We start from the raw sequence: 25,776 nt of genomic DNA, 5'->3' as shown, positions 1-25,776 counted from the left end.
GGGCTTGGTCATGATCTGGCGGAGTCCAATGTTGTGGAGCAGGAAGGATGTGGTATTGGGGTCCAGTTGGTAGTAGAGGTGGAAGTTGATTTCTCCCAGCAGGGTGTAGTTAGTGGATGTGGTAGCCTGCGGGGAGATGATGTCCATGATGGAGTTGGCGAAGGGTCTCTGGGGTCCAGGGGGTCGGTAAATGAGGGTTCCTCAGAGGGTGGCATTTGGGCTGGCCAGTATCTTGTAGTGAAGGGCGTTCCATCAGTTTTGTGGGTTCGTCGGGCAGTGTGCTCAAGCGGAGAGGCTGGATTTGTGGACAATGGCGATTCCTCCTCCCAGTTGGGTGGGGTGGTTCTTTCTGGAGATCTTTTATCCTTGGGGGATGGCGATGTCTGGTCCTGAGGTGGTGTTGGTCCAGGTTTCGGTGAAGAACTAAATGTCTGGGATGGTGCAGTCGAGGAGGTCCCAGATTTCGGTGGCATGTTCGTGGAGGGATCGGACGTTGAGGAGTATGCATTGCAGGGTCTTTGGTACCCCAGAGACCTCCCATGGGCTGCAGCATGTATTATGCCACATATGAGAGGCCATTCAAAATGACACAACAGGCCTGCTACAGCAGACTCTGTGCGATGGTACTTGCAACACTTACTGAAATATAGGTTCACTATATCGACCTAAATCACTACACTTAAAAAGCTATCAGTCATCCCTATGGCAGGCCTTATAAAGCCTGAAGGTAGGGTGCTGGGTTTTACATGAGAGGGTGCCCCTGCATGAGCAGAGTCCCTCTACAGCCTTCGGAGATCATTCTCCAGGGTTGTCTGTGATGCAGCCAGACATATACGTTTAAGTGCATTCTAACCTTGAGGTAAATGCTACCTTTAAAACGGTTGCTTGGAAACATGTTGTGTTTGGTGTAAAACAGCTTGGAATCATACCTCCACAACCGTAACTGGTGTGGGAGGTATGATTCCACCCTTCCTGAATCATTACTGTGGGTCACCGGTCTACCAGGTATCAGCTTTCACGACCTGGGCAGCACAAAATGGATGCTGCCAGCCACAAACAAAATTCTACTCTCCTGCTGCTGAGCCAAGCTCGAGCAAAGGAAGGCATGACAACAGGCATCCTGTCACAGGAAGGTGTGATCACCTCCCAGACAGGATTTAGTGTATTGGGGCCGGGTGCGTGCACTCTGAGACTGTCAGAAAGTGTGCATTGGGGGCACATTTGGTGCACCAGTGCATAGTCCAGCTCAAACCAGTTCTGGGAGCCATTGGATCCTGCTCTGGCGCTAAACTCGACAAAGGACATGGGTGTAGCCACCCCTCTGTCATGCCCCTCCCCTAGGAGGGTCCACAGAATCCGTTCAACCCATTCCCATGGGTATAAAGTGGGTTACCTGTCTACAGGACTTTAGATTTTACCTGGATGACATTCTGCTAAGAAGAAATCAAGTACTTCAACTGCCTGACCTACGATTGCTCGACTGAAGAATCTTCTTTGAAGTAAAGGAGTTACTCCCCGGCAGCAGCATGCACCTAAACGCATCTGACCGGTTTGCTTCTCCAGTGCTCCTGCAGACTCCGAAGACGTCAGCAACACAGGAGGTGGGTTCCCAAAGGTCCCTGAGGTAGATATGATCTCTCAGCAATTCTAAGACCATTATCCCTCGTGGGGGTAGTACAAACCGAACCCTTTGCAGAGCGTACATTTGCAAGTGCATATGCTTTTTGGAGATACCCGAGCTTGTGCATTGGACTCCGTGTAGTCTTGAACCCAAGCAGTATTGGCACCAAAGACATCCGACATCTACTCACCAAGTGCTCTGTGACTGGTGCTTTATAAACTTGCTTGAGGTCTCCTCGCAACCCCTGGTCCGTTGGCCTGTGGGTCCTAGCAAGGGTCACCTCATTTGTTCTTGAGCTTATCTGATTTCTCTAGACATGCCATGATTCTCCTTTGCTTGGAGAGTCCCCTGGACCTTGCTGGTCCACATGGTAACCTGTTTCCTCTGACCTTCTGGTTTGCATTTGCCAAGGCTAGTTGATGCTCCAGCTGGACTTCGACCCCTCAGCACTGAACATCCTTTTTGGGACAGCTTACCTCCAGATGCTGGTCATCCTCGACATCTACTGGTCCCCATGGCTGCAGAGTCAAGCATCCCTTCTTCGCACCTGAAACACCCAACATTGGTGGGCATTCGACTACCGAGCCCCTGGTCACTTGCCGTGGCCCAGTCCCTGTCCCCTCTGCTTTCAGGTTCCTCTCACCTCAAATCTAGGCTTGGATTCCACTGGACACTCTTCGGCTTCCTTGCAACAGTTCTTCTTTGCAGCTATCCATTGGAAACAACAAAGTTTTCCGACACCACTAGACCCTTATGCACCTAGATCTCCTGTGATAGGTAACAGGGGTACTTTGGTACTCACTCGTAGGTTGGCCTTAGAACCTCCTATGTTCCAAGGGGTTTGCTTGAAGTCCACGTAGAAGTGTCCTTAAATTCTAAGGGGCAGATTTAAGTTGGGAATGCGCCATGTTTGCGTCACGCAACTGCGGCGTAAACGTGGCGCATCCCTATGACCCATTTACAACGTGACGCATCTAGGCAGATGCGTCATGTTGTAAAGCCCTGTGCCACTTGTGGGCGTTCCGGCGCAGGGTGGGCATTCCGGGGAAGGTGCGCCTCACAAAAGTGGCTGAGTGAAATCTATAAGATTGCACTCAGTCACTTTCAGGCCAATGCTGCGTCAAAACCCTGCGTCTGCTTGAAGCAGGCATAGGTCTTGACGCAGCATTGTAAAGATGGGGCACCCCCGAGCCTTGCTGGAGCTGCGTCACGCTTGCGACGCAACTCCAGCAATGCGCCACCTTTACGGCACAGATGCGTCACGCATCTGTGCCGTTTTTGCCCCATGGTGTGCCGCATTGTAAATGCGGCACACCATGGGTGGCGGAGCAGCGGCGCACAATAACTGGCGCATCCCTGGGGATGCACCAGTTATCATAAATCTGCCCCGGACTTTCCAACTGTGACTTTCCAATAGAGTTGTACGGAGCATGCAGTCGTTTTTCCTCACTGCACCCGTCCTCTGTGGGCTCCCTGTGTCACTCCTCTGGGTGGTGCCTTGGGGTCCAAGTTATTCTACGTGCTCTAGGCACTGTGTCTATTGAAGTCGTGATTGTTATACCATTTTTTTTGTATATGGTTCGGTCACCCCCTGGAGCCCGATGTGTATTTTGCTACTGACGAATGTTCTATCGTTACAGTATTGTGTGCTTTCTAATCTCGTGTAGAGATTAGTAGAGATAGTTATCTTAATAAATACATATTTTTATATAACTACGGTGTTGTTCTCCTTTCATTTAGTCATTCAGGAGGTGATATTCTTGTGAAACAATCTGCTTTACATTCCTTCAAAATTAAGCCTGAAGGCGGCTCTCCACATCTACCACAAGGATAGCTTTCTAAAGGTTATCTTTGACCTCATACACCATAAGGGTCATGTGGCCTGCTACAAGGTGCCTACTTTAACTATTGGACAGCATATACCAACCCACCTTCTCACATTGGTGTGCAGCGGTTGGGATTCAAGCCTGCATTGTTTTACCAGATATGTCTCATTGATTGATTAACGGAAAACCACTAAGTATTATGTATGTATAATAATAATATTAGAATAAGTAAGTTCTACTGAACTTGGAGTTAGGTAAGTAAAGGGTCTAGCACACCCTTTCTCCAACTCAAGAGAGCTTAGTCTCCACTAGGTTAGGTAGATGCCTATGCTAATTGGGTTTCAAGTGTTTCCACTTGGCCTCTACGCACTGTAGCCCAACCATCAACTGGTTGATAAAATGAATTCAACATATATGTACATTCATCTATTGAAAAAAATGGTGATTTCCACTATATTATGTTCTATTCATCACAACATAACTTTGACTTTTAATTATAAATGCAAAAAAATCCATTATTTCCATACATCAGTTACATATGCATCATAATTCGAAAATGATTTGAAGAACTGCCCAATGCATTTCAGGCCATCGGCCCTTCGTCCGGGGCTTGATCTGTAAACAGAAATTAATAAAACATACACTCAGTTCCATGGAACCCATGTTACAATTATATATATAAAGGGGTCCCAGTTGAAACCGTATTAGAGATACATAATCATAATTCACATGATACAAGTATATTTGAAAGAAACTTTCCGGACAAATTACTCTGAGAGATGTTATTTAATACACATCCTCAATTGCAGATCAGTTGTCAATACATTTAACAAAAACAGTAAAAGACTTATTCATATGGCTCAAGAAAGGAGGGGCGTGGGAAAGGAAGGACGGGTGAGGGAAGGGACTGTGATCAGGATAGTGCAGAATTTAGGTAAGTTTCAAAGCAAATTACAAGTGGTCTTTTTTACATTTAGAATTCAGTACCACACTGACATATATACATTGTCATTGCGACATTTCATACATTTTGTATTCCTATCCCAATTACACAATAACACAGTCAAATAATGATCTGTTGTTGAAGGGGTAGGAACGAAGAAAGGGCGTGTCGACGTTTCGAACCCAGAGGCGTAGGCTGAATTCTGCCCTACTACGAGGTCTTCATCAGGACAAATGGGGGTGGGATGCCAGGGTAGTGCAGGAGGGCACCTAAAAGTACCATACCGGGTCGCGTGGCACCGTCTACAGTATATGTTGGGCCAAGAGGCTCCAGTTCAAATTTCAAATTTGCAAACAATCCTTGGTGTGGTGTACTTCAAGAGTATTTTACGGCCGCACAACGTGGCGCTGACATCCAATGCCAATTCCAGGCTTTAATCACAGGAAATGTGGCTGCCGATTCCGGGCTTCACTCACGGGAAATACGGCAGGGTTACTCATCGGATTTCTCAAGTCGAGTCGTATGAAAAACAATGTACATACAAGCTTACTGGTATGTTGCTCTGTAGAGGTATACTTGCAGAGATGACCCGATCTAAAAAACAACGCACAATAATACTCAGTTACATGTCATTCTGTAAAAGAAATCTTGGTCATGTTCACTAGCAAAGTGGGGGATATGTGACAAACAGCTGAGAAAGTATGTGGGTTTTAATAATATACTGAGGTAGTATCCTCTAGACATGCATCTTTTACAGATATTGTCTTTGTATGTTCAGAGCGGTGCCTTATCCGTCCGAGCAGTTGCCGGGTGAGGTGAGGTCCACTTCCCACACACAGCTGGGTAAGTGTTAAGTCTGTGTACATTTTTTTAACCACTGGGTGACGTATTACAATGCACCATGTATGTGTCTATCACCAATGAGTGATGGTCCAGTCTGAGGTTTGAGAGTTTTCACTGGTTTTGCACGGTATATCGTTCATTATAGAATGGTTAGTTCTGGAACAATGTATAAATGCAATGTCTACATTGTTCTTTTTCTTTTTCTTTTTCTTATGCATTTACAGGAAAAGCCCTATCGCATCACCATAACCATAATGAGAAGATGTGGTAGGATGGTTTCATTTTTTTCACATTGTTGTATATTTTGATTAGTTTAGCACATATCATAGTGCCTTGCAGTAGCAGATATCAATCCGGCCCTGACGAATGCCAGTGACTTTTCACATCTAAGGCAGAAACATGTTGGCCCTTTTATATCTTACTCAGTTCTCCACCAAGCAAGTCAAACAGTGATCTTTTCACACTGTTTTCTCACTATTTTTAATCTGACGTCCAGGCAAACGTTAATAAAGGTCCTTGTTTGCCTTGATAGCCATTTTAACATACACCACTTTTGTTTATAGTTTTGCACTGCACATATCAGCCTCACCTTCTGGTCTAACAACTGTAGAGACCATACCAGGGTTTAGTAATGCGTCGCTAAATTGCATCTGGGCGACTGCACACTTACCTTGGTGTTGGAGTCCTACATGATGAGGCTCCGCCATCTGGTGGGCTGATAGGACTTAATCAGCTACAGTTGATAGTCTTTTGTTGGATTTACTCCTGTGCAATCACATCAGTGTCAGTTTCCATACCTCAGCACCAATTGACTTACAGGCTTTGTTGTTATTTAGATAGTCTTACAGGGGGTATTAGCCTGTTTTGTCATTAAACACTTCCCTCGGACCCTCTCTTACGTATTGTTTAGATTGTGTATAGAGCAGCCTCGGCTGCGGGTCATTGTTTCTTTATTCAGCACTACACAGCAAATGTTATAGTGCGCTTAGCTCACCCACTTCACTCATCTAGCTGTTTGTTTGTTGCAGTTCCTCACTATGGAGGACTTTGGTGGCTTAGCATTTGACGATGAGGATTTAAATACCATCCTAAGCAACAACCCCAGTATACTAGACGATTTACCCTCCACCTCTACTCCCACGACAGAGGATGATTGGGTCAAACTTTTGAACCTGAAGAAGAATCACTCTCGCATTTCATTGCATGGTGTGATTATGAATGAGTACTTACATGGCAAGTGTGCACCATCAGGCTTGATCGTCACTACGACGCCCAGACTCTTTTTGAAAGATAAAGAATTTCTTAAAAATTGGGCACTGATTGGCTGGCGTTGCACCCGCGACTGGCTGGTTTTAATCATCAAAACAGCTAAGAAAACAGCTGATGCCTTATTGATAGAGATTCAAGTCCTAGAGGGTCAAATCAATGCAGCTGTGCGGCCCGTGATCTATAAAAAGAACTTAGAAGATGCCAACAAAACGAACAAAGATTATTATGACAACATCTTGCTTAATAAAGTGGAGACGTTTAAAAAAGACTTGGCACGCTTTTCCATGGAACTGGCTTATCCATACTTGAGTGATTCCTATGTAGCCCCCTCTACCAACTCGAAAGGAAGGAGATATGGGTCAAATTACTCTTCGTCAGGATCTGACTCCGGCTCAAGTGACCAAGGGAACTCCAACACAGGCCCTAATACCGGCGCACGTCGCGGTGGTTTCCAACGTAGACCTTACAGAGGTCGAGGTGGTCAACAGTACCCCAACCCAGGACAATGGTGGCCTTCGGGCCCATGGAACTACAATCCGGGGGCAATGGGACCCCCACCATTGGGTCACCCCATGCCGATGTACCCTCCCAATCCGGCGTTTTACTATGACCAGTCTTTTTTATGGCAGGGCCGAGGCAGGAACCGCGGCAAAAGGAGAAACCAACAGTCTGTGAACTGGGCTCCACAATCCAACAAGACAGGCCCAACAACAGGAGCTGCGACTTAGTAGTAAACCTGAGCTCGAGGACCATCACACCAACTGAAAATATTGTCCTCAACAAAGGGCTGGGCTTTGTCCCTACCAATACAGGTGACCTGTTCAAATTGAGATGCGAGCTTGAAAGCTTTTATAGAAAAATACGTCTGCATTTCTTTTTCAAGTCATCCAGTTCCAACCTGAACGAGCCAAACATGATTGATCAAGGCGAACAGAATACTGACCTTAGACCCAAGTCTACGTTCACCCCCCTGAACCAACAAGTGCCAGCTAATGTCCTAGCCTTTGAACAAGCAGTGACACATGACATTATGAACACTGAACATCGACGGAAGACCTTCCACAACATGTCCAATTCGGAGAAATCGGCACTTACTGCTCTGTCAAATGACAGATCTCTCACTATTAAGCCGGCTGATAAAGGCGGAGCCATAGTGCTACAGGACACTATAGCTTACCAACGAGAATGTCAGCGACAACTTGATGACACCAAATCTTACCGTCTCCTCAATGAAGATCCAACCCCTAGAATCTCCAATGAAATTAAGAGTTTTGTTGAGGAAGGAATGGCAGAAGGCTGGATCACTTCTCATGAAGCAAGATACTTAATCACCATGCATCCGGTCACCCCCTATTTTTACTGCCTTCCTAAAATTCATAAGGCACAAAGACCGCCTCCTGGTAGGCCCATCATGTCGGGCATAGGCTCGCTACTCGAGCCTTTATCTACTTTTGTAGATTTTTTCCTAAAACCGATTGTACAGGAAACACCAACGTACCTCCAAGACACTGGTGACGTACTTAGACTCCTGGCCAATGCTGAATTTAATGTTGAGACAGATCTACTGGTGAGCTTCGACGTTGAGTCGTTGTACACGTCAATCCCTCAACAAGAAACACTGGACTGCATTAGGAACCTCCTAGAGTCCAAACAAATGGACACGATTACACCCGTCGCTTTCATTATGGAGTGCGCGAGAATCGCCATGATGGACAAAAATGTCCAATACCAAAATGATCTCTACCTCCAGGTCTCAGGGACCTCAATGGGCAGTGTATTTGCGCCGAGCCTGGCAAACCTTTACATGCATCAATTCGAACAAGATCATGTATTGAACCACAGTAACCCCTTCATCCACTAGGTGGTACTGTGGAAACGTTATATCGACGATATTTTGGTGATATGGAGAGGGACGTCAATAGAGGTTTCGTCTTTTCATACATGGTTAAACTCTAGGAATCAGTTCCTTAAGTTTACCATGGAGTGCAGCAAGGACAAATTGGCGTACCTGGATCTCCTGATCTTCCCGGCAGAAGGCGGCCTACAGAGTCAGCTTTTCAAGAAACCAATGGCACGGAACTCGCTGTTGTCCTATCAGAGCTTCCACCCCCAGTCCCTTCGCGAGAATCTACCTATTGGACAATTTCTCAGGGTGAGAAGGAACTGTTCATCCAATACCCTATACGAACAGCATGCGAAGGAACTAGCACTTAATCTGCAAGATCGGCATTATCCGGATCATCTAATACGCCGTGCTCGGAAGCGAGCCTTCAACAACAACCGTGAGGCACTTCTGCAACACAAGAGGCCTGAGACCACAAGAGACCAGATGACTATGGTCCAAACTTTCACCACATCTTCCAACCAGGTGAAGAAAACCATACTCAAACATTGGAAGATTCTGAATACAGCAGCTGGTACAATACCTCGCCCGTTGTTTGCATTCAGAAGAGGACCCTCCATTCGGGATAATCTGGTGCATACCAGACCACGCACCGAGAGAAGACCAACTATCAATACCATCTGGAACAGCAATCCAGTTCAAGGCCATTACCCGTGCGGGAATTGCGCTGCCTGTCCACAGACACGCAAAACCTTAACAGTAGATATTGGCACCAATAGACCTTGGAAATTGACAAAGCACACTAACTGCAATTCGGAAAAACTGATTTATTTGATCATCTGCCCATGCAAAAAACAGTATGTGGGCCACACAACGCGGATGATTAAAGCTCGCATTAGCGAACATAAAAGCACAATCCGATGCAGGAAGCAATCTACTGGACTTACCAATCACTTCCTTGAAGCGAAACACAGACCTGAGGATATGTTGTGGTTAGTGCTGGAACAGCCATATATCCCACCACACATCACCAATGTGTCCCACTTTCTCTTTGTGAAGGAGCAACGGTGGATTCACAGATTACAATCTGATGTCCATGGATTGAATGACAACATTCCCTGGTTATCTATTTGAGTGGACCACTTGCCTTCTTTGTGCTCTTGGTAGTCACAACGAGCTGGGTTCTGTGCGCTTAACCACTACCCACCCGTGGCGCTAATGACACCAGGCTCTCTATCAATCATTTTTCAGGTTCTTAAGTTAAACACAATCTACTGGTCTATCTTTGACTCATACACCAGACACTTTGACGATATATTCATCATCAACCCAAATCCTCTAGTAATTTGTTGTCCTTTGCAGGGGTTATGGTCTACTTGTAAGTTGGCCCTGGACTGAGTTAACTTCCAGGTGTACATTTAGCCACCGCCGTTTTTCGGCAACATCAGCGCTCATCTACGCTCCCTTGGCCAGTTTATTTACTACTGGAGCTTTCAACCCTTAACATGGTTGAATAATATCCCTCCGTATGGCTCCCGGTCGATTAGTTCACTATCAAGTCGCAGTGTTGTTTGCAACACAACCGCGCCCCCTTCTCTTTCCAACATATGATTAATATAACTGGATCGGGGATTTAATTTGCGAACTCGCGCCAGCGATAGGTAGCGTCTCGGCACTTGCCGAGACAGTTTTCGACATCGTTGTGTCAACGCGCATGCGTGGTACGCTTGAGCAGGCGTACTTGTATTCATGCATGCGCTCTAGATGGCAGCGTCTCGCCATTTGCGGAGACAGATCTAATAAGCGCAATGTCAATGCGCACGCGCGGTACGCGCGAGCAGTCTGACTTTGATTCGCGTGCTACTTGACTACAGTGTTGTGCACATGCGCGAGGATGTAGTGAGGTGTGTATCGCGCATTTGCAGCGCATACACCTTGACACACAGCTGAACCAAATTACAGAAGGTATAGCGCTATAAATAGACGCCAGACCGTCCGTCCGGTGCCTCCCCTTCGGCTCGTGATTCAGCCACAAGGTACCGACGGACAGGTAAGCAGGGTTATTTAAACTGGATAGGCTAAGTAGTTTATTGTGTGATTCCTCCACTCTGATAAAAGATAAGAACAGGAGGATTCCCTCTTATTAAGCTCTTATTAAGCTCTAATAACACTAACTAACATCTTTACTCTATTGTGGAGATGGTCTTTAGTAAGCAAACAGGAAGGTAATATTTCCTCACTGATTCCAAACAGGAGCAATTGAACATTATTACTCAGTAGTACTCGAGCTGGGAAATAAGAGTTGCTTTATCACAATTGACAAACATCCCCTTGAATACACTGGAAGGGTAGATGCCATAGTTGTTGGATGTGGCCACCTTAGACACTGGTGGGGGATATGTGACAAACAGCTGAGAAAGTATGTGGGTTTTAATAATATACTGAGGTAGTATCCTCTAGACATGCATCTTTTACAGATATTGTCTTTGTATGTTCAGAGCGGTGCCTTATCCGTCCGAGCAGTTGCCGGGTGAGGTGAGGTCCACTTCCCACACACAGCTGGGTAAGTGTTAAATCTGTGTAAATTTTTTTAACCACTGGGTGACGTATTACAATGCACCATGTATGTGTCTATCACCAATGAGTGATGGTCCAGTCTGAGGTTTGAGAGTTTTCACTGGTTTTGCGCGGTATATCGTTCATTATAGAATGGTTAGTTCTGGAACAATGTATAAATGCAATGTCTACATTGTTCTTTTTCTTTTTCTTATGCAGTTACAGGAAAAGCCCTATCGCATCACCATAACCATAATGAGAAGATGTGGTAGGACGGTTTCATTTTTTTCACATTGTTGTATATTTTGATTAGTTTAGCACATATCATAGTGCCTTGCAGTAGCAGATATCAATCCGGCCCTGACGAATGCCAGTGACTTTTCACATCTAAGGCAGAAACATGTTGGCCCTTTTATATCTTACTCAGTTCTCCACCAAGCAAGTCAAACAGTGATCTTTTCACACTGTTTTCTCACTATTTTTAATCTGACGTCCAGGCAAACGTTAATAAAGGTCCTTGTTTGCCTTGATAGCCATTTTAACATACACCACTTTTGTTTATAGTTTTGCACTGCACATATCAGCCTCACCTTCTGGTCTAACAACTGTAGAGACCATACCAGGGTTTAGTAATGCGTCGCTAAATTGCATCTGGGCGACTGCACACTTACCTTGGTGTTGGAGTCCTACATGATGAGGCTCCACCATCTGGTGGGCTGATAGGACTTAATCAGCTACAGTTGATAGTCTTTTGTTGGATTCACTCCTGTGCAATCACATCAGTGTCAGTTTCCATACCTCAGCACCAATTGACTTACAGGCTTTGTTGTTATTTAGTTTCACTAGCAAGAACTTCCTAACCACTGACCTGAACGTGTCTTAATGTCAGACCTGCTACTTGAATCGATAATCCAGACTCTTGGCTCTACCTTCACTTTGTGCCTATACCACATAACACTAGTTTGTCTTCTAGAGAAGAGCCAAGTGGTTCTTTGCCAACTAGTTCCAATGGCCTTTATTTTTTAGAATTGATAGCCAGGTGTGTATCTAGGAAGTTGAGGACAGGGAGAAGCACCAACACACAATGCCTCATAGACATATTGCTTCTAGTTGAACTCCGAAAGACCCCAGGGTCTAATGAGCTAGGTAGAGTGGGTGGGGCAGGGAATGAGGATAGGCTAGGAGGGCTTACCTTCCTTGGCCTAGAATCAAACCCTGACCAGGAGAATCAGGATGATTCCAACCTGGCAAATCCGGATCAGGAAGAGCATGGAGAAAGCCCTGAGGGCCAGCTCTTTAATCCTCCTGGTAGAATTCAGAGTTTACCTTGGAGGCATAGGTCTCCCTCTGAAGAGTTTAGACCCTTAGGTACTTCTGTAGGAACGTCCATATCTAATAAGAGAGATAACTCTTATGGCAGACAGTGCCCATTCCTAGAGCTTTAGAATTCAAGCTAAGGCTCAGAAGAGAGCAATTGTCATTGGATAAGGAAGCATTAGAGCTCTAGAGAGCTAGTAAAAGATTGGGACAAGAGTCCCATGGTGGCAGCAAGGAGTATACTCATGAGCATAGGCAGCCTCACTGAACAGCAAGAGACTGATTGCAGGAAGGTCCTCAATCAGTACAGACATATGTTTTCACTGACTTCAAGTCAGACTACCTGGTGTACACATGAGGTGGACACCTGTGAGTGTCTGTCTGCTAAAAATAAGATTTATAGGCAACCTGATCATGTCAGGGACTGTATCAGGACTGAAGTCCAGAAGATGTTGGAATGGGAGTGATTAAGCCCTCAGATAGCCCTTGGGCTAGTCCAGTAGTCTTAGTACCAAAACCTCACACCCAGGGTGGTAAGAGAGAGATGAGGTTCTGTGTTGACTACAGGTGACTCAATGCAGTCACTAGGGCTGATGCTCATCTAATTCCAAGGGCAGACGAACTTATTGACACTTTGTCCTCTGACGAATTCTTAAGTACATTTGACCTGACAGCTGGTTACTGGCAAATCAGATTAGCTGAGGAAGATAAACCAAAAACAGAATTATCAACCACCAGTGGGCACTACCAATTTGTGGTGATGGCTTTTGGATTGAAGAATGCACCTGTCACATTTCAAAGGCTGGTTTCTCACAGGTCTGGAAGCCTTTAGTGCTGATTAACTAGATGATATTGCTGTCTTTAGCTCCACCTGGGAGGATCACCGGTCCACCTTAGAAATGTTCTGGAGGCCCTACAAAAGGCAGGCCTCACTATCAAGGCCACCAAGTGCCAGAATGGGCAGAGTAACGTTGTGTACCTGGGCCACATTGTGGGTGGAGGCCAGGTTCAACCTTTGCAGAGTAAAAGTCAAACTATAATGGAATGAGTTGCTCCAACTATCAAGCCTCAGGTTTGAACTTTCTTGGACTTGACTGGGTACTACAGGAGGTTTGTCAAAGGATATGGTTCCATAGTAACCCTTTGAATGAATTAACTTCCAAAAGAATGCCTGAGAAAGTTCAGGGGACAGTTAGCTGTCAAAAGGCCTTTGATGACCTGAAGCAGGCCATGTGCACTGCTTCCATTCTGCAAAGTCCTGAATATTCCAAGTAATTCATTGTTCAAACTGATGCATCTGAGTTGGGGGTAGGGGCTGTGTTATCACAACTTAATGAAGAGGGTCAGGATCAGCAAGAAGCTTTTATAAGCAGAAGGCTGATCCCCAGAGAGAAATGTTGGTCAGCTATTGAAAGGGAAGCCATTGCTATGGTCTGGGTCATGAAAAAACTGAGGCCATCCTTGTTTGCCACTCACTTCACTGTTCAGATAGACTATAAGCGGTTATTATGGCTAAAACAGATGAAGGGTGAAACCCCTAACTTTTGAGGTGGTCCATTTCCCTACCGGGGATGGACTATACTGTGGAACATAGACCTGTGAGTTGAGGTAAATGGAATTTTTATGGTCAATTGTGTCCCCTAACGTAGACCCCAAATGCTCCATGTACGTGCTTCAAGTACATGTAATTTCCCTCCATGACCAGATATGAAGACGCAAATACATTTGCGTCCAACGTTAACATGTCTTCTTTCAGATCCACTATGAATGGGTCGATAATTCCGTTCCTAAGTATGCCGTGCCACTGTCTTTACATGGTGCACTTTCACGATTTCCTGGCTCTGTTGAGTTAGGCCCTGATTTCTGCCATCGAGCCATCGAGCCCTTTCTGCCTTCTGCCTCAGAAAGCTGCAGCCTGGACCTGCATCCATGACCCTTGCCTTACACCCTGCGCGGCGAGCGGTGCCCGGCTCGGCCTGCTTGCCTGCCAAGACAATTCAGCCTTCAAGTTATCTGCTCCGCTCCTCGACAATACATTCCTGTCTAGTGATTTAGGTAAACATCTCCCCAGCTGCAGAGCAAAGGGCCCGGCCTTTCTGTCTCCGTACATGAAATTCATTGCTCCTGTTACCATAGTAGGCCCATGGCCCCTCGCATTACACGTAGACACGTAGACGCATATGCACGCACTAGCAGTCAGTATAGAATAGCCTCTGCCCGAAAGACCTTTCCTTCTAGATAAAACAGTTCTTCAACACAAGATATCAGATATGATTTGGGATTAGGTTGTTCTGGCACGCCAGACTTCTGTCTCCCCTTCTGGTGCTAAATGTCAAGTCCCCTTCACCCTCCAGTTCCACGTCAATCACACGTCATGTTGCCTGCGCGCGCATCCAGCCATATATTTCTGCTGACACTGCAGGATTCCTCTATGAATCCACCCACTTGTGACACTTTCATGTGACGTTTCTAGCACACACCTCCGTGTACGCCCTCGTGCACGCCTTCTGTTACGCACATGTGTTCTTATCTCGTTTCTTTCAGCTGTTACGCCTTCTGTATCCATCACCATTGTATGCTTTTACTATATATAATGTGCACTGTTAATAAAGCATTGTCTATCCCTTCCTGAACCCTCGTGGTGATGGAACATGATACCATGGTTCGAACCATTCCATTACATGGAATAAAACCCTTATAAACTCAGCCTCCACGGACTCTGCCTCTCATTTTGATTGAGCTATTTTATTGAACTTATACCGCATAGAAATTCAGTATACGGTAAATTTATTTACCACATAATTGGCGCCCGAACAGGGACCCCTCCCCCACCTTACACGCCGGCGATGCGTCGCAGGCCTTGCCCCCTGCCACAGCCGTGACGGACAACTACGCGTACCCGCAGGATTTCCTGTATCTCCCTCAGGCCTACGGAGGTGACGGAGACTGCGATCGACATCCAGACGAGGCGGTGAGGAGTGCGGAGGATCCCGACCAGAGCCCAGCCGAGAGAGCAAGGTCCGAGGTGTCTAGAGGCCCACCAGTTCCGAAGTACCTACGTCACGTGTCGAGTCGAGTCCAGTCCAGTCCGGTCCAGTCCAGTCGAGTTTCTGAGGCCTTCCGTTCCGTGCTTCCCGGTGAGTACCGTTGCTGGGGACGCATCTAGACGGGCGCATTAATTTGTGTCCGGTCAAGACGGGTTTGGGTACGCAGACCCGGTCTGCACTGTTTTAGCAGTGTATCTGTACTGTTTAGCAGTATATCCAGTATCCAGTTATCTAGTTATTGTTCGTTCTGAAATGTTTAAATGTGTTTTAATGTCGTGGTATGAGTGATTGTTTGATCGTCATTCCTGTGTTTATTGTATTAGTTGTGTCCAAGTCCGAGTAAGTATCAAGTATCAAGTATCGAGTTACAGGATGCCTCTATTCTCTAAACTGAGGCAGATAGGAACTAGAAAAGGGATACTTGAGGAAGCTGTTCCCATCCCACCCAGGGACACTCCCGGTCATTTTATGTACCACAAGCACGGCTTAGACGCCGTATTATATCTCGACTTGTGGGTGGATTACACTAAGGATTTAGCAGAGAATCAGAGATGGCCCGCTACAGGGACATGGGATGCTGAGTGCATCATGGGAGTAGAAGAAGCGTTGTGGAAAAAGAAAGCCAGACAGTCACAGAAAGATGCCATTGAATTATGGCGTAAAGAATCACACAGACAGACAGAGAAAGCACTTAGAAAAGCAGAGAAAAGTAGAGAGGATTCTGAAAAAGCCAAAGAAAAAGAACTACTAGAAGAAGGAGAACGAGTTAGAATGGAACAACACGACAGACAGAGTAATGCCATTTTGACAGGATTGTATCCAGTCCTGGCCGAGGGCCTGCCCAAGGCGACCCCGGAAACACCGAAAAATCTGTCCCCTCCATTGGTTCCGACTAAATTACGTCATAAGACCGCAGCAGACATTTTTCTTTCTTCCTATTTAGACGATGTAGCTCCCGCATATACTAATGTACCTGCCCATGTCCCACCTGCTGACGGTAACCTACCCCATGATCATCAGCCCCCAGGTCCGCGACAACAGACCCCTCCCGGTCCGCTTCCTGCACCCGCACCTGTCGTTCCCCCTGGTATTCAGCCACTACATCCTCTTAATCCTTTTGGGACTGACACGGTTCAGGTTCCAACCCAGTTACAGCAGGTACCGACCCTACAGCCAGGTTATGCTCAAGCCTCCGCCTCAGGAGGTGCTACAGGAGGTTATCAAACACCCCCACCGTTACACCGAGTAACAATGAGAGAATTCGCAATGGCACGGACACCTAAAGGTGCTCCGGCCGAACAGCTTAGAAAAGAACTTACAGATTGCAGATATGACACAGTGCCTGGTACAACAGGACCCATGTTGTTAGCGTCCCTACGTTTAAGACGTGTTACAGATTATTTGCAATTACTACCAGAAATGCCAGAACATCTAGACAAATTGTATTATTTTATTAGAACAGGAGAAGGACCGGAGAGTGTTGCTGAAGCCATGTCACGTCAGAAAGTTGAGAACAAAGGTTTAATCATGCGATTTTTGGTTAATTGTTTAATAAGAGAACAAGATCAGGCAGGTTTCCCACAGAGTGAAATCGATAGATTGAACAGATGGAGCCAGAATATAGCGGATGGTAAACATGATAGAGAAAAAAGTGTACATGCCATGGTTAGAAAGATCCGTAAAGAAATAATAGAAATACATGCCCAGTGAGAACCTGAAGAGCCACTCGAATCAGACGAGCCAACTTCCTCGCAGGAGGAGGATGATACAGGGGATCTAGCAGAGACCTCGCAACAGTCAGACAAAAAGATGATAGGATATGTAGGTAGAGAGAAACATCCTAGACCGCACTCTTTTGATAGGCCCTTCGATAGACCCATTCGTAAACAAGAACCGTTCGAAAAGAAGGAACGTTACCTTTGCCCGATACCAGAGCGATGTACCCTTGAACATGTGTTCCAAATGACTGACAAAGTACTAAAAGAAAGGGTAGGTTATCAAGAACTCAATACCCTACGTGATCAGGAACTAGCTCGGTCCGCAGTACAGTGGGCTGGAGATGACAGCATATATAAAGATGATTCAGTAGTGCAAACGTTTTTAAGTCTTATTCCAGAAGAACAGCGATTAGCTGGTATATACATGACACAACACCTCATTATACAGTATGAAAATAGAGCATCTGACCCAGGTCCGTTATATAACTTACTGCAGGACTTACTCCTGAGAAGATGGAGAGGTCTAGGTACTGAACTAATTGAAACGATTTTAGAACAACGCCACAAATATAGAACCTTCTTGGCTCCACATCTTGTTTCTGTTCCACCCCTAGTCAGGAAACCATTCCACTTTGACTTTGACAAACAGAATCCTTTACGAGAAGTACATCCAGTCAGGAATGCTGATGATACCCTTACACATGTTTACGTATACACGCCTATAACTAAAATGGAATTATTAGAAATGAAGAAAATAGTGCCCAGTCATGATAAAGACCCTGCAGGTTTTCACCGTGAAATAAAAGACATGTTACTCATGGGAGATTACACCTATCCCGACATTATGAAAATATTGAAAGTATTATTGCCTGCCGGTATTTACGAGAAACTCAAAGAAAAAGAATGGGAGGTGGGAGATAAAAAGATTGATTGGGCTGCATTAGAAACCGAAGAAAATGGTCGAACCCCAGGTTTGGGTCTTGGGGATAAAACTAAAGCATTACCAGGATTGTTAGTACAAGTTCTGCCACGTTTGTTAGCAACTAAAAAGGAGGACTGGGATGCAATCTCAGCCTGCAAACAGAAACCCGATGAAGACACTAGTGATTTTTATTCCCGATTTGAGAAATGTTTTATTATTAATAGTGGCCTGAAAGCAAGTAGCGAGTCATACCCACACCTTTTTGTATCCAAATTAGTCGAGAATTCATTGCCCCAGGTTAAGAACCGTGTACTGAAAGTCGAGAGCACATGGCAAGCTAATTCGCCTTCACAAATGTTACAAATGTTACAGTATCACCAGAATAGGATCAGGGAAGAACATGATCATGAACAGAGACGTATGAAAGACACGAAAATGAAAATGCTAGTTGCTCAGTCAGTTCCAGCTGACGGTCATAAAAGGGGTACTACACAAGCCAATAATTCAAATTCAGCAGCTCCTGTTAAAGGGATATGCAACTATTGTAAACAGCCAGGTCACTATGTAAACGATTGTGCAGTTTTGAAACACAACATATCTACAGGTAAAACTAAAGAGAGACCGCGTCCACCTAGACAGGACCAGGCCCCACAACACGTTCCACAGAATGTTCAGCCTATGCAGACTACACAACAGACTGTAGCGGTACCACAGCCACAACCCATTGCCGCAACACAACATGCAACCCAGCAGATGTACCAATATGCACAATCTGACTACCCCGATTATCAGCGATACACATGAAACAGCCTAGAGAGGGAGGTTGGCTTGCCTCTTATTGAGGTTCCTGTAGATCAAGAGGGTCCTTATGTACATAGTCAGGTATTAGGGAAAGATAGAACGTTTTTGATTGACACAGGGGCAAGCAGGACAACAATCAGTCACAACGAGGTTCCAGGGGCACCCCTCTCAGGCTCACAGAATGTTTCCCTTGGATTTTCAGGAAAGCCTATTGTTAATGAAGTATCGAAACCAGTCCCACTTGCAGTTGGTCCATTGTCCCGCACTACAGATTTATTACTCACGAAATCATGTCCAGAAAACTTACTTGGTATAAAGACCCTGAAAGCTCTAGGAGCTGTAATTTGTTGTTCTCCGGAAGGAGTAAGACTGTTTTTGCGTGATTTTAAAGGCCATTATGTATTGAGAGATTTCGACCCCAGGTTACAGAATGTTCCTGCACATTTATGGGCGAAAGGCCCCACTGATGTAGGTTGTATGCACATCACTCCATATCGCGTCACACTGAAGCCAGGAGTAGTACTACCACGCATTCGACAATACAAGTTACCACCAGATGCTGTAGTGGCTTTACTGAAAATCATTGACGAGCTCATTGCACAAGGAGTGGTTGTAGAAACCGACTCCAATCTATGTAATTCTCCTATCATTCCAATTCTTAAACGTACTGATCCAAATGCACCCCCAGTTTATCGATTAGTTATCGATTTACGAGAATTGAATAAATGCATTGTACCACAATATCCCGTGGTCCCAGACATTTCGTCCCTATTGACAGCTATTGATTCCGAAGCAACGTTCTTCACTGTAATCGATCTCAAGAACGCCTTCTTTAGTGTCCCTATTGACCCGGAAAGCCAATATCTTTTCGGATTCTGTTTAAATGGCCGAAGCTTCAAATTTGCACGTGCACCTCAAGGATTCACAGAAAGCCCCAGTATCTACAGCCAAGCATTGAAGAGAGAACTTGACAGTATCCACATGCCTGACAACACTGCCCTACTCCAGTATGTCGATGATCTATTGATCACCGCCCGTAGTGAACCAGAGTGTGAACAAGCGTCACTGACAGTTTTGCATTTCCTGGCGGACAAGGGACACAAGGTGTCTCCTTCGAAGCTACAATTCTGTGCTCAGCAAGTGGTGTACCTTGGGCACTTGCTGACCAAGTGGGGTAGGCAGCTGACACCTGACCGAATTCAGTTAATTGCACATCTTCCGCAACCTAAGACACAGAAAGAAGTACGAGCCTTTATTGGACTCACTTCCTATTGCAGACAATGGATTCCACAATATGCATTCCTAGCTAAGCCACTCATACAGTTGACAACTCAGGAGGCAGCGTCTTCGACTGTCCTCCCTTGGACTCAGGAACATACACAAGCTTTTGACGAATTAAAGAAAGCCTTATGTCAAGCACCAGTTTTAGCAACACCATGTTACAGTAAGCCTTTTACACTTTTTGTCACCGAACGTGAAGGTACTGCGTTGTCAGTACTTACCCAGGATCAAGCAGGTTCACACAAACCGTGTGCTTATTTTTCTAGTACATTAGATCCAGTAGCCCAGGCTCTGCCTGCGTGCTTGAAATCTGTAGCAGAGACAGCTCTAGCGATTAGACAAAGTGATTCCATAGTGTTAGGACATCAATTGACAGTACAAGTTCCACATTCCGTGGAAGTCCTTTTGAATAGAACACAGACTCAACATTTGACTATAGCACGACTGACAGGGTATGAATTGACATTGTTTCAGCCACACATAGATATCAGACGCTGCAATACATTGAATCCTGCTACACTTTTACCATTAAGTGAGACAGACCCTTTGGCACATGATTGTATTGAAGTCATTACCATTACGACGAAACCCAGACAAGATTTAACAGACACTGCATTACCAGATCCGGACCTGACACTTTATGTGGATGGTTCATGTATGAGAACAAGTACAGGAGAGTTAGTGGCCGCATATGCAGTCACAACGGAAACTGAAGTCATAGAAACACACCGCATTGACACACTGTCAGCCCAAGCAGCAGAGCTCATTGCTCTGACTCAAGCCTGTATACAAGCAAAGAACAAGAGAGTTAACATATACACGGATTCACGTTATGCATTCGGAGTCGTACACGACTTCGGGGTACTCTGGCGAGAGAGAGGTTTCTTGACCTCTCACGGAGCCAAGATCCAGCACGGTCCCCTCATTCAAGCTCTGTTAGACGCAATACATTTGCCTACAGCGATATCCATCATGAAGTGCAAAGCACATACGAAAGCTACAGATACCATTTCCCAGGGTAATGACCTGGCAGATCGAACAGCCAAGCATACAGCTCAGACTCATACTCACACAATTGATATGACAAAGACAGTAGTCCCGACACCGACACATTGCATGACAGTTAGGGATCCCGCCCTAGATGTAATTGACATACAGACACATGCTACACCAGACGAAATCAAGAAATGGACTGAACTAGGAGGGATCCAGACAGAACAGGGATGGATGACGAAGGGAAAAGCCACATGGTTTCTCCCCGACTCTATAGTTCAAGTTATCATTAACACAGCACATAGTCCTGCACATTTAGGAGAAAAAGCCATGTTAGACAGTATTCAAAACCTTTGGTTCAATAAGCATTTACGAGCAGCAGCAAAACAGAAAGTGCGTACTTGCATGATCTGTTGTCAGTTCAACCCAGGAAAAGGCATTCCCGTAGAGCAAGGTGGATTTCATCCTCCCGATCACCCTTTTGAAGTCCTCCAGATGGATTATATCCAGATGGAACGTTTTCGAGGATTCAAATATGTCCTCGTAGTTGTGTGTGCACTCTCCCGATGGACAGAAGCATATCCAGTCCCAGACTACACTGCACCGACCACTACCAAGCAGCTGGTGTGTGAATTTTTCCCCAGGTATGGTTTGCCCCGTATCGTATACTCAGATAATGGTCAGCCATTCTCGTCCGAGCTTATGAAGCAGGTATCACTCCTGCTAGGATATCAGTGGAAGTTCCACTGTGTCCGACATCCCGAGGCAGCAGGTCTCGTAGAGAGACACAATCAGACACTGAAAACACGCCTTGCAAAAGTATGTAAAGAGAAGGGAGTTGATTGGATTGTAGCATTACCAGTTGCACTTTTCTACATGAGAATGGTAGCCCATTCAAGAACAGGGCTATCCCCGTATGAGGTGGTCTTTGGTAGGCCACCAAATATGTGGGGGACGCCTCTGCCTCGTAAGATCACAGATGTTGACTGTAATATGCTGACAGATTACCTTGCCTCCTTGATGTCTGCACTACAATCATGTCGTTCACAGGTAGCAGCAGCCTTTCCCGACAACACCGAGGTGAAGCCACACGAGATCGTCCCTGGAGATCTAGTGCTTATCCGGAATTTCGATCGAAGGAATCCGCTGGAGCCCCGCTGGCAGGAGCCGAAGCTTGTTCTTCTCACAACAAGGACCGCTGTTAAGGTGGAGGGCCGCAAAGGCTGGCTCCACTCTAGTCATATTAGGAAATACCATGGACTGCCGCCAAAAACAGACTCCCAGCCCTGCCCCGTTTCAGAGACTGATACTAAACTCCCACTGGTAGAAAATACTCCTCAGCAGGAGTACAAACTGAAATTGAGGTCTAGCAAGTCAGACAGTTTAATTGTTTAAGTCCTCCCCTAGGTGAAGCGGTTAGACAGGTTCCTGACATGTATCAGTTAGACCCCAATAGAGAGAGAGATAGACAGAAACAGATCAAGAAAGAGAAATATTGTAAATCTCTCCGTAGCCATTGTATTGTTACATTATTGATTATGTTTTTTCTGAGTCTTACGATTATTGCTGCAAGCATATTATTACACATGTACTTTCCTATCTCCGTACGTGCACATTCTTCCTCAAACGACACTGTCGAGCATACTTTCAGTGAATTGCCCCCTCACGAGTTATCTTACCGACTTGCGCTGCGCAACAATACTTTCATCAGTATGTTACATCATTCTCATCAGACCAGCAACGCTACAAATTGTTGGATATGTGGCCGACTCCCTCCCTATCAGAAATACAAGGGAGTTCTGCCCCTCTTTCCGTACCCGTTTACACACAATGGTTCCTGTGGTGCATGGTTTAGTTTAATGAACTCTTTAAATTCTGATTCCATAGTTTACCAGGGCAATTGGGTATGGGGAAATCTGAACACAGTTATGCATAAAGTATGTTTCCCTGACAAGGAGGGTCTTCCACAAAGGACAGGGACCGATCTAGAAAACGAAGTGTATGGATTAGGTAATTTTACACTTAACCTCATGATTCTGAATGTCCAGTCCGATACAAAACCAGACTTGCCTGCTATGTCAGTGTTACCAGTCAAAGGTGAATTATGTGTCAGAAAGAATGGTTCAGTTCATCTAGGTCATAGTAAATGTACTACTGTGATTGAATTCAGTGATAAAGGCAAGTCTACATTCAAAGCTTCCCGTCATTCCTATTTTATTTGTGGTCATACAGCTTATGTTCGCTTACCTCTGGATTGGGATGGTACTTGCTACATTGCCTTCCTTCTGCCACCTGTTTTCCTAGCCCCACCTGATTATCATAGGGACTCCCATCTAGTACACAATAGACCCAAGAGAGATCTCCCGATTGTCGACTATACTGAAACAGCATGGGAGCAATACACAGACTTTAATAAAGGTTTCTTTCCCTATTTAGGCACTGTCTCGAATAGTAAACTGATACGTAAATTAACCAGAACCCTTGAAGCAGTAGTGAATGAAACTACTTCCGCCCTAGGCAACCTAACAGAGGAACAGTCTGCTATGAGACTTGTTGTTCTTCAGAATCGTCTTGTTCTTGACGTCATCCTGGCCGATAGGGGCGGAGCTTGTAGAGTCATCGGATCGAGTTGCTGTGTTTTCATTCCAGAAAATGCACCATCAGTATATAGAGCCATAACCCGTCTCCACAAGATTGCAAGTCAGATACACCAGAACCCAGGCACCTGGACTTGGTCCGGTTGGCTCTGGAGCGTGTTATCAGCCTGGGGATGGAAGGTCCTATCCTTCCTCGGAATAGCCCTTCTCATAGTATTCAGTTGTTGCCTATGTTTACAATGTGGCCCGGCGATTTGCGGCCTGTGTGCCACATCATGTATTCCCCATCCAAGTCCACGTTCTAAATCCCGCATGAAAAAGGAAGAGCAGATGATGTTATATGAACAAATAGATGGACTAATGAAGATTGATATATCATGAAGGGTCCGTAGGGGACAAGGAGGGAATGAGGTAAATGGAATTTTTATGGTCAATTGTGTCCCCTAATGTAGACCCCAACGGCTCCATGTACGTGCTTCAAGTACATGTAATTTCCCTCCATGACCAGATATGAAGACACAAATACATTTGCGTCCAACGTTAACATGTCTTCTTTCAGATCCACCATGAATGGGTCGATAATTCCGTTCCTAAGTATGCCGTGCCACCGTCTTTACATGGTGCACTTTCACGTTTTCCTGGCTCTGTTGAGTTAGGCCCTGATTTCTGCCATCGAGCCATAGAGCCCTTTCTGCCTTCTGCCTCAGAAAGCTGCAGCCTGGACCTGCATCCATGACCCTTGCCTTACTCCCTGCGCGGCGAGCGGTGCCCGGCTCGGCCTGCTTGCCTGCCAAGACAATTCAGCCTTCAAGTTATCTGCTCCGCTCCTCGACAATACATTCCTGTCTAGTGATTTAGGTAAACATCTCCCCAGCTGCAGAGCAAAGGGCCCGGCCTTTCTGTCTCCGTACATGAAATTCATTGCTCCTGTTACCATGGTAGGCCCATGGCCCCTCGCATTACACGTAGACACGTAGACGCATATGCACGCACTAGCAGTCAGTATAGAATAGCCTCTGCCCGAAAGACCTTTCCTTCTAGATAAAACAGTTCTTCAACACAAGATATCAGATATGATTTGGGATTAGGTTGTTCTGACACGCCAGACTTCTGTCTCCCCTTCTGGTGCTAAATGTCAAGTCCCCTTCACCCTCCAGTTCCACGTCAATCACACGTCATGTTGCCTGCGCGCGCATCCAGCCATATATTTCTGCTGACACTGCAGGATTCCTCTATGAATCCACCCACTTGTGACACTTTCATGTGACGTTTCTAGCACACACCTCCGTGTACGCCCTCGTGCACGCCTTCTGTTACGCACATGTGTTCTTATCTCGTTTCTTTCAGCTGTTACGCCTTCTGTATCCATCACCATTGTATGATTTTACTATATATAATGTGCACTGTTAATAAAGCATTGTCTATCCCTTCCTGAACCCTCGTGGTGATGGAACATGATACCATGGTTCGAACCATTCCATTACATGGAATAAAACCCTTATAAACTCAGCCTCCACGGACTCTGCCTCTCATTTTGATTGAGCTATTTTATTGAACTTATACCGCATAGAAATTCAGTATACGGTAAATTTATTTACCACAGAGTAACCATGCCAATGCAGATGGACTCTCTAAATATTTCCACTTAGAACATGAAGACTCAACTGGTCAAGGTTAGTTTAATGTCCTTATGTTTGGGGAGGGGGGTTATGTAGGAAGGTTGGATCTGCTACTTATGATTAGCCCCACTTTTTGCTGATGTACCTCTGTTTTTGACTAGTCTGACTGGGATCCTGCTCTCCAGAACCACAGTCTATCTGCTTTCACCCTTAAATTGTTGCATATGTACTTAAGGTACACTCCAGATTGGATACTGATGTACCCTTATCAGTTCCTGTATATGGTACACCATGTACTCAGGGCATAGGCACCCCAGAGTCCTCCCATGGGCTGCAGCATGTATTATGCCACCCCTGAGAGGCCATTCAACATTACACGACAGGCCTGCTACAGCAGACTGTGTAAGATGGTGCTTGCGCCACTTACTGAGATATAGTCCAGCTCAAACCAGTTCTGGGAGCCATTGGCCCCTGTCTGGCGCTAAACTCGACAAAGGACATGGGTGTAGCCACCCCTCTGTCGTGCCCCTCCCCTAGGAGAGTCCACAGAATCTGTTCAACCCATTCCCATGGGTATAAA

This window comes from Lissotriton vulgaris, chromosome 3_1 (assembly GCF_964263255.1).
Source record: "Lissotriton vulgaris chromosome 3_1, aLisVul1.2, whole genome shotgun sequence".
NCBI classification, from domain to species: domain Eukaryota; kingdom Metazoa; phylum Chordata; class Amphibia; order Caudata; family Salamandridae; genus Lissotriton; species Lissotriton vulgaris.
The sequence above is the reverse complement of the archived record's forward strand: the minus strand, read 5'-3'. Positions refer to the sequence as shown.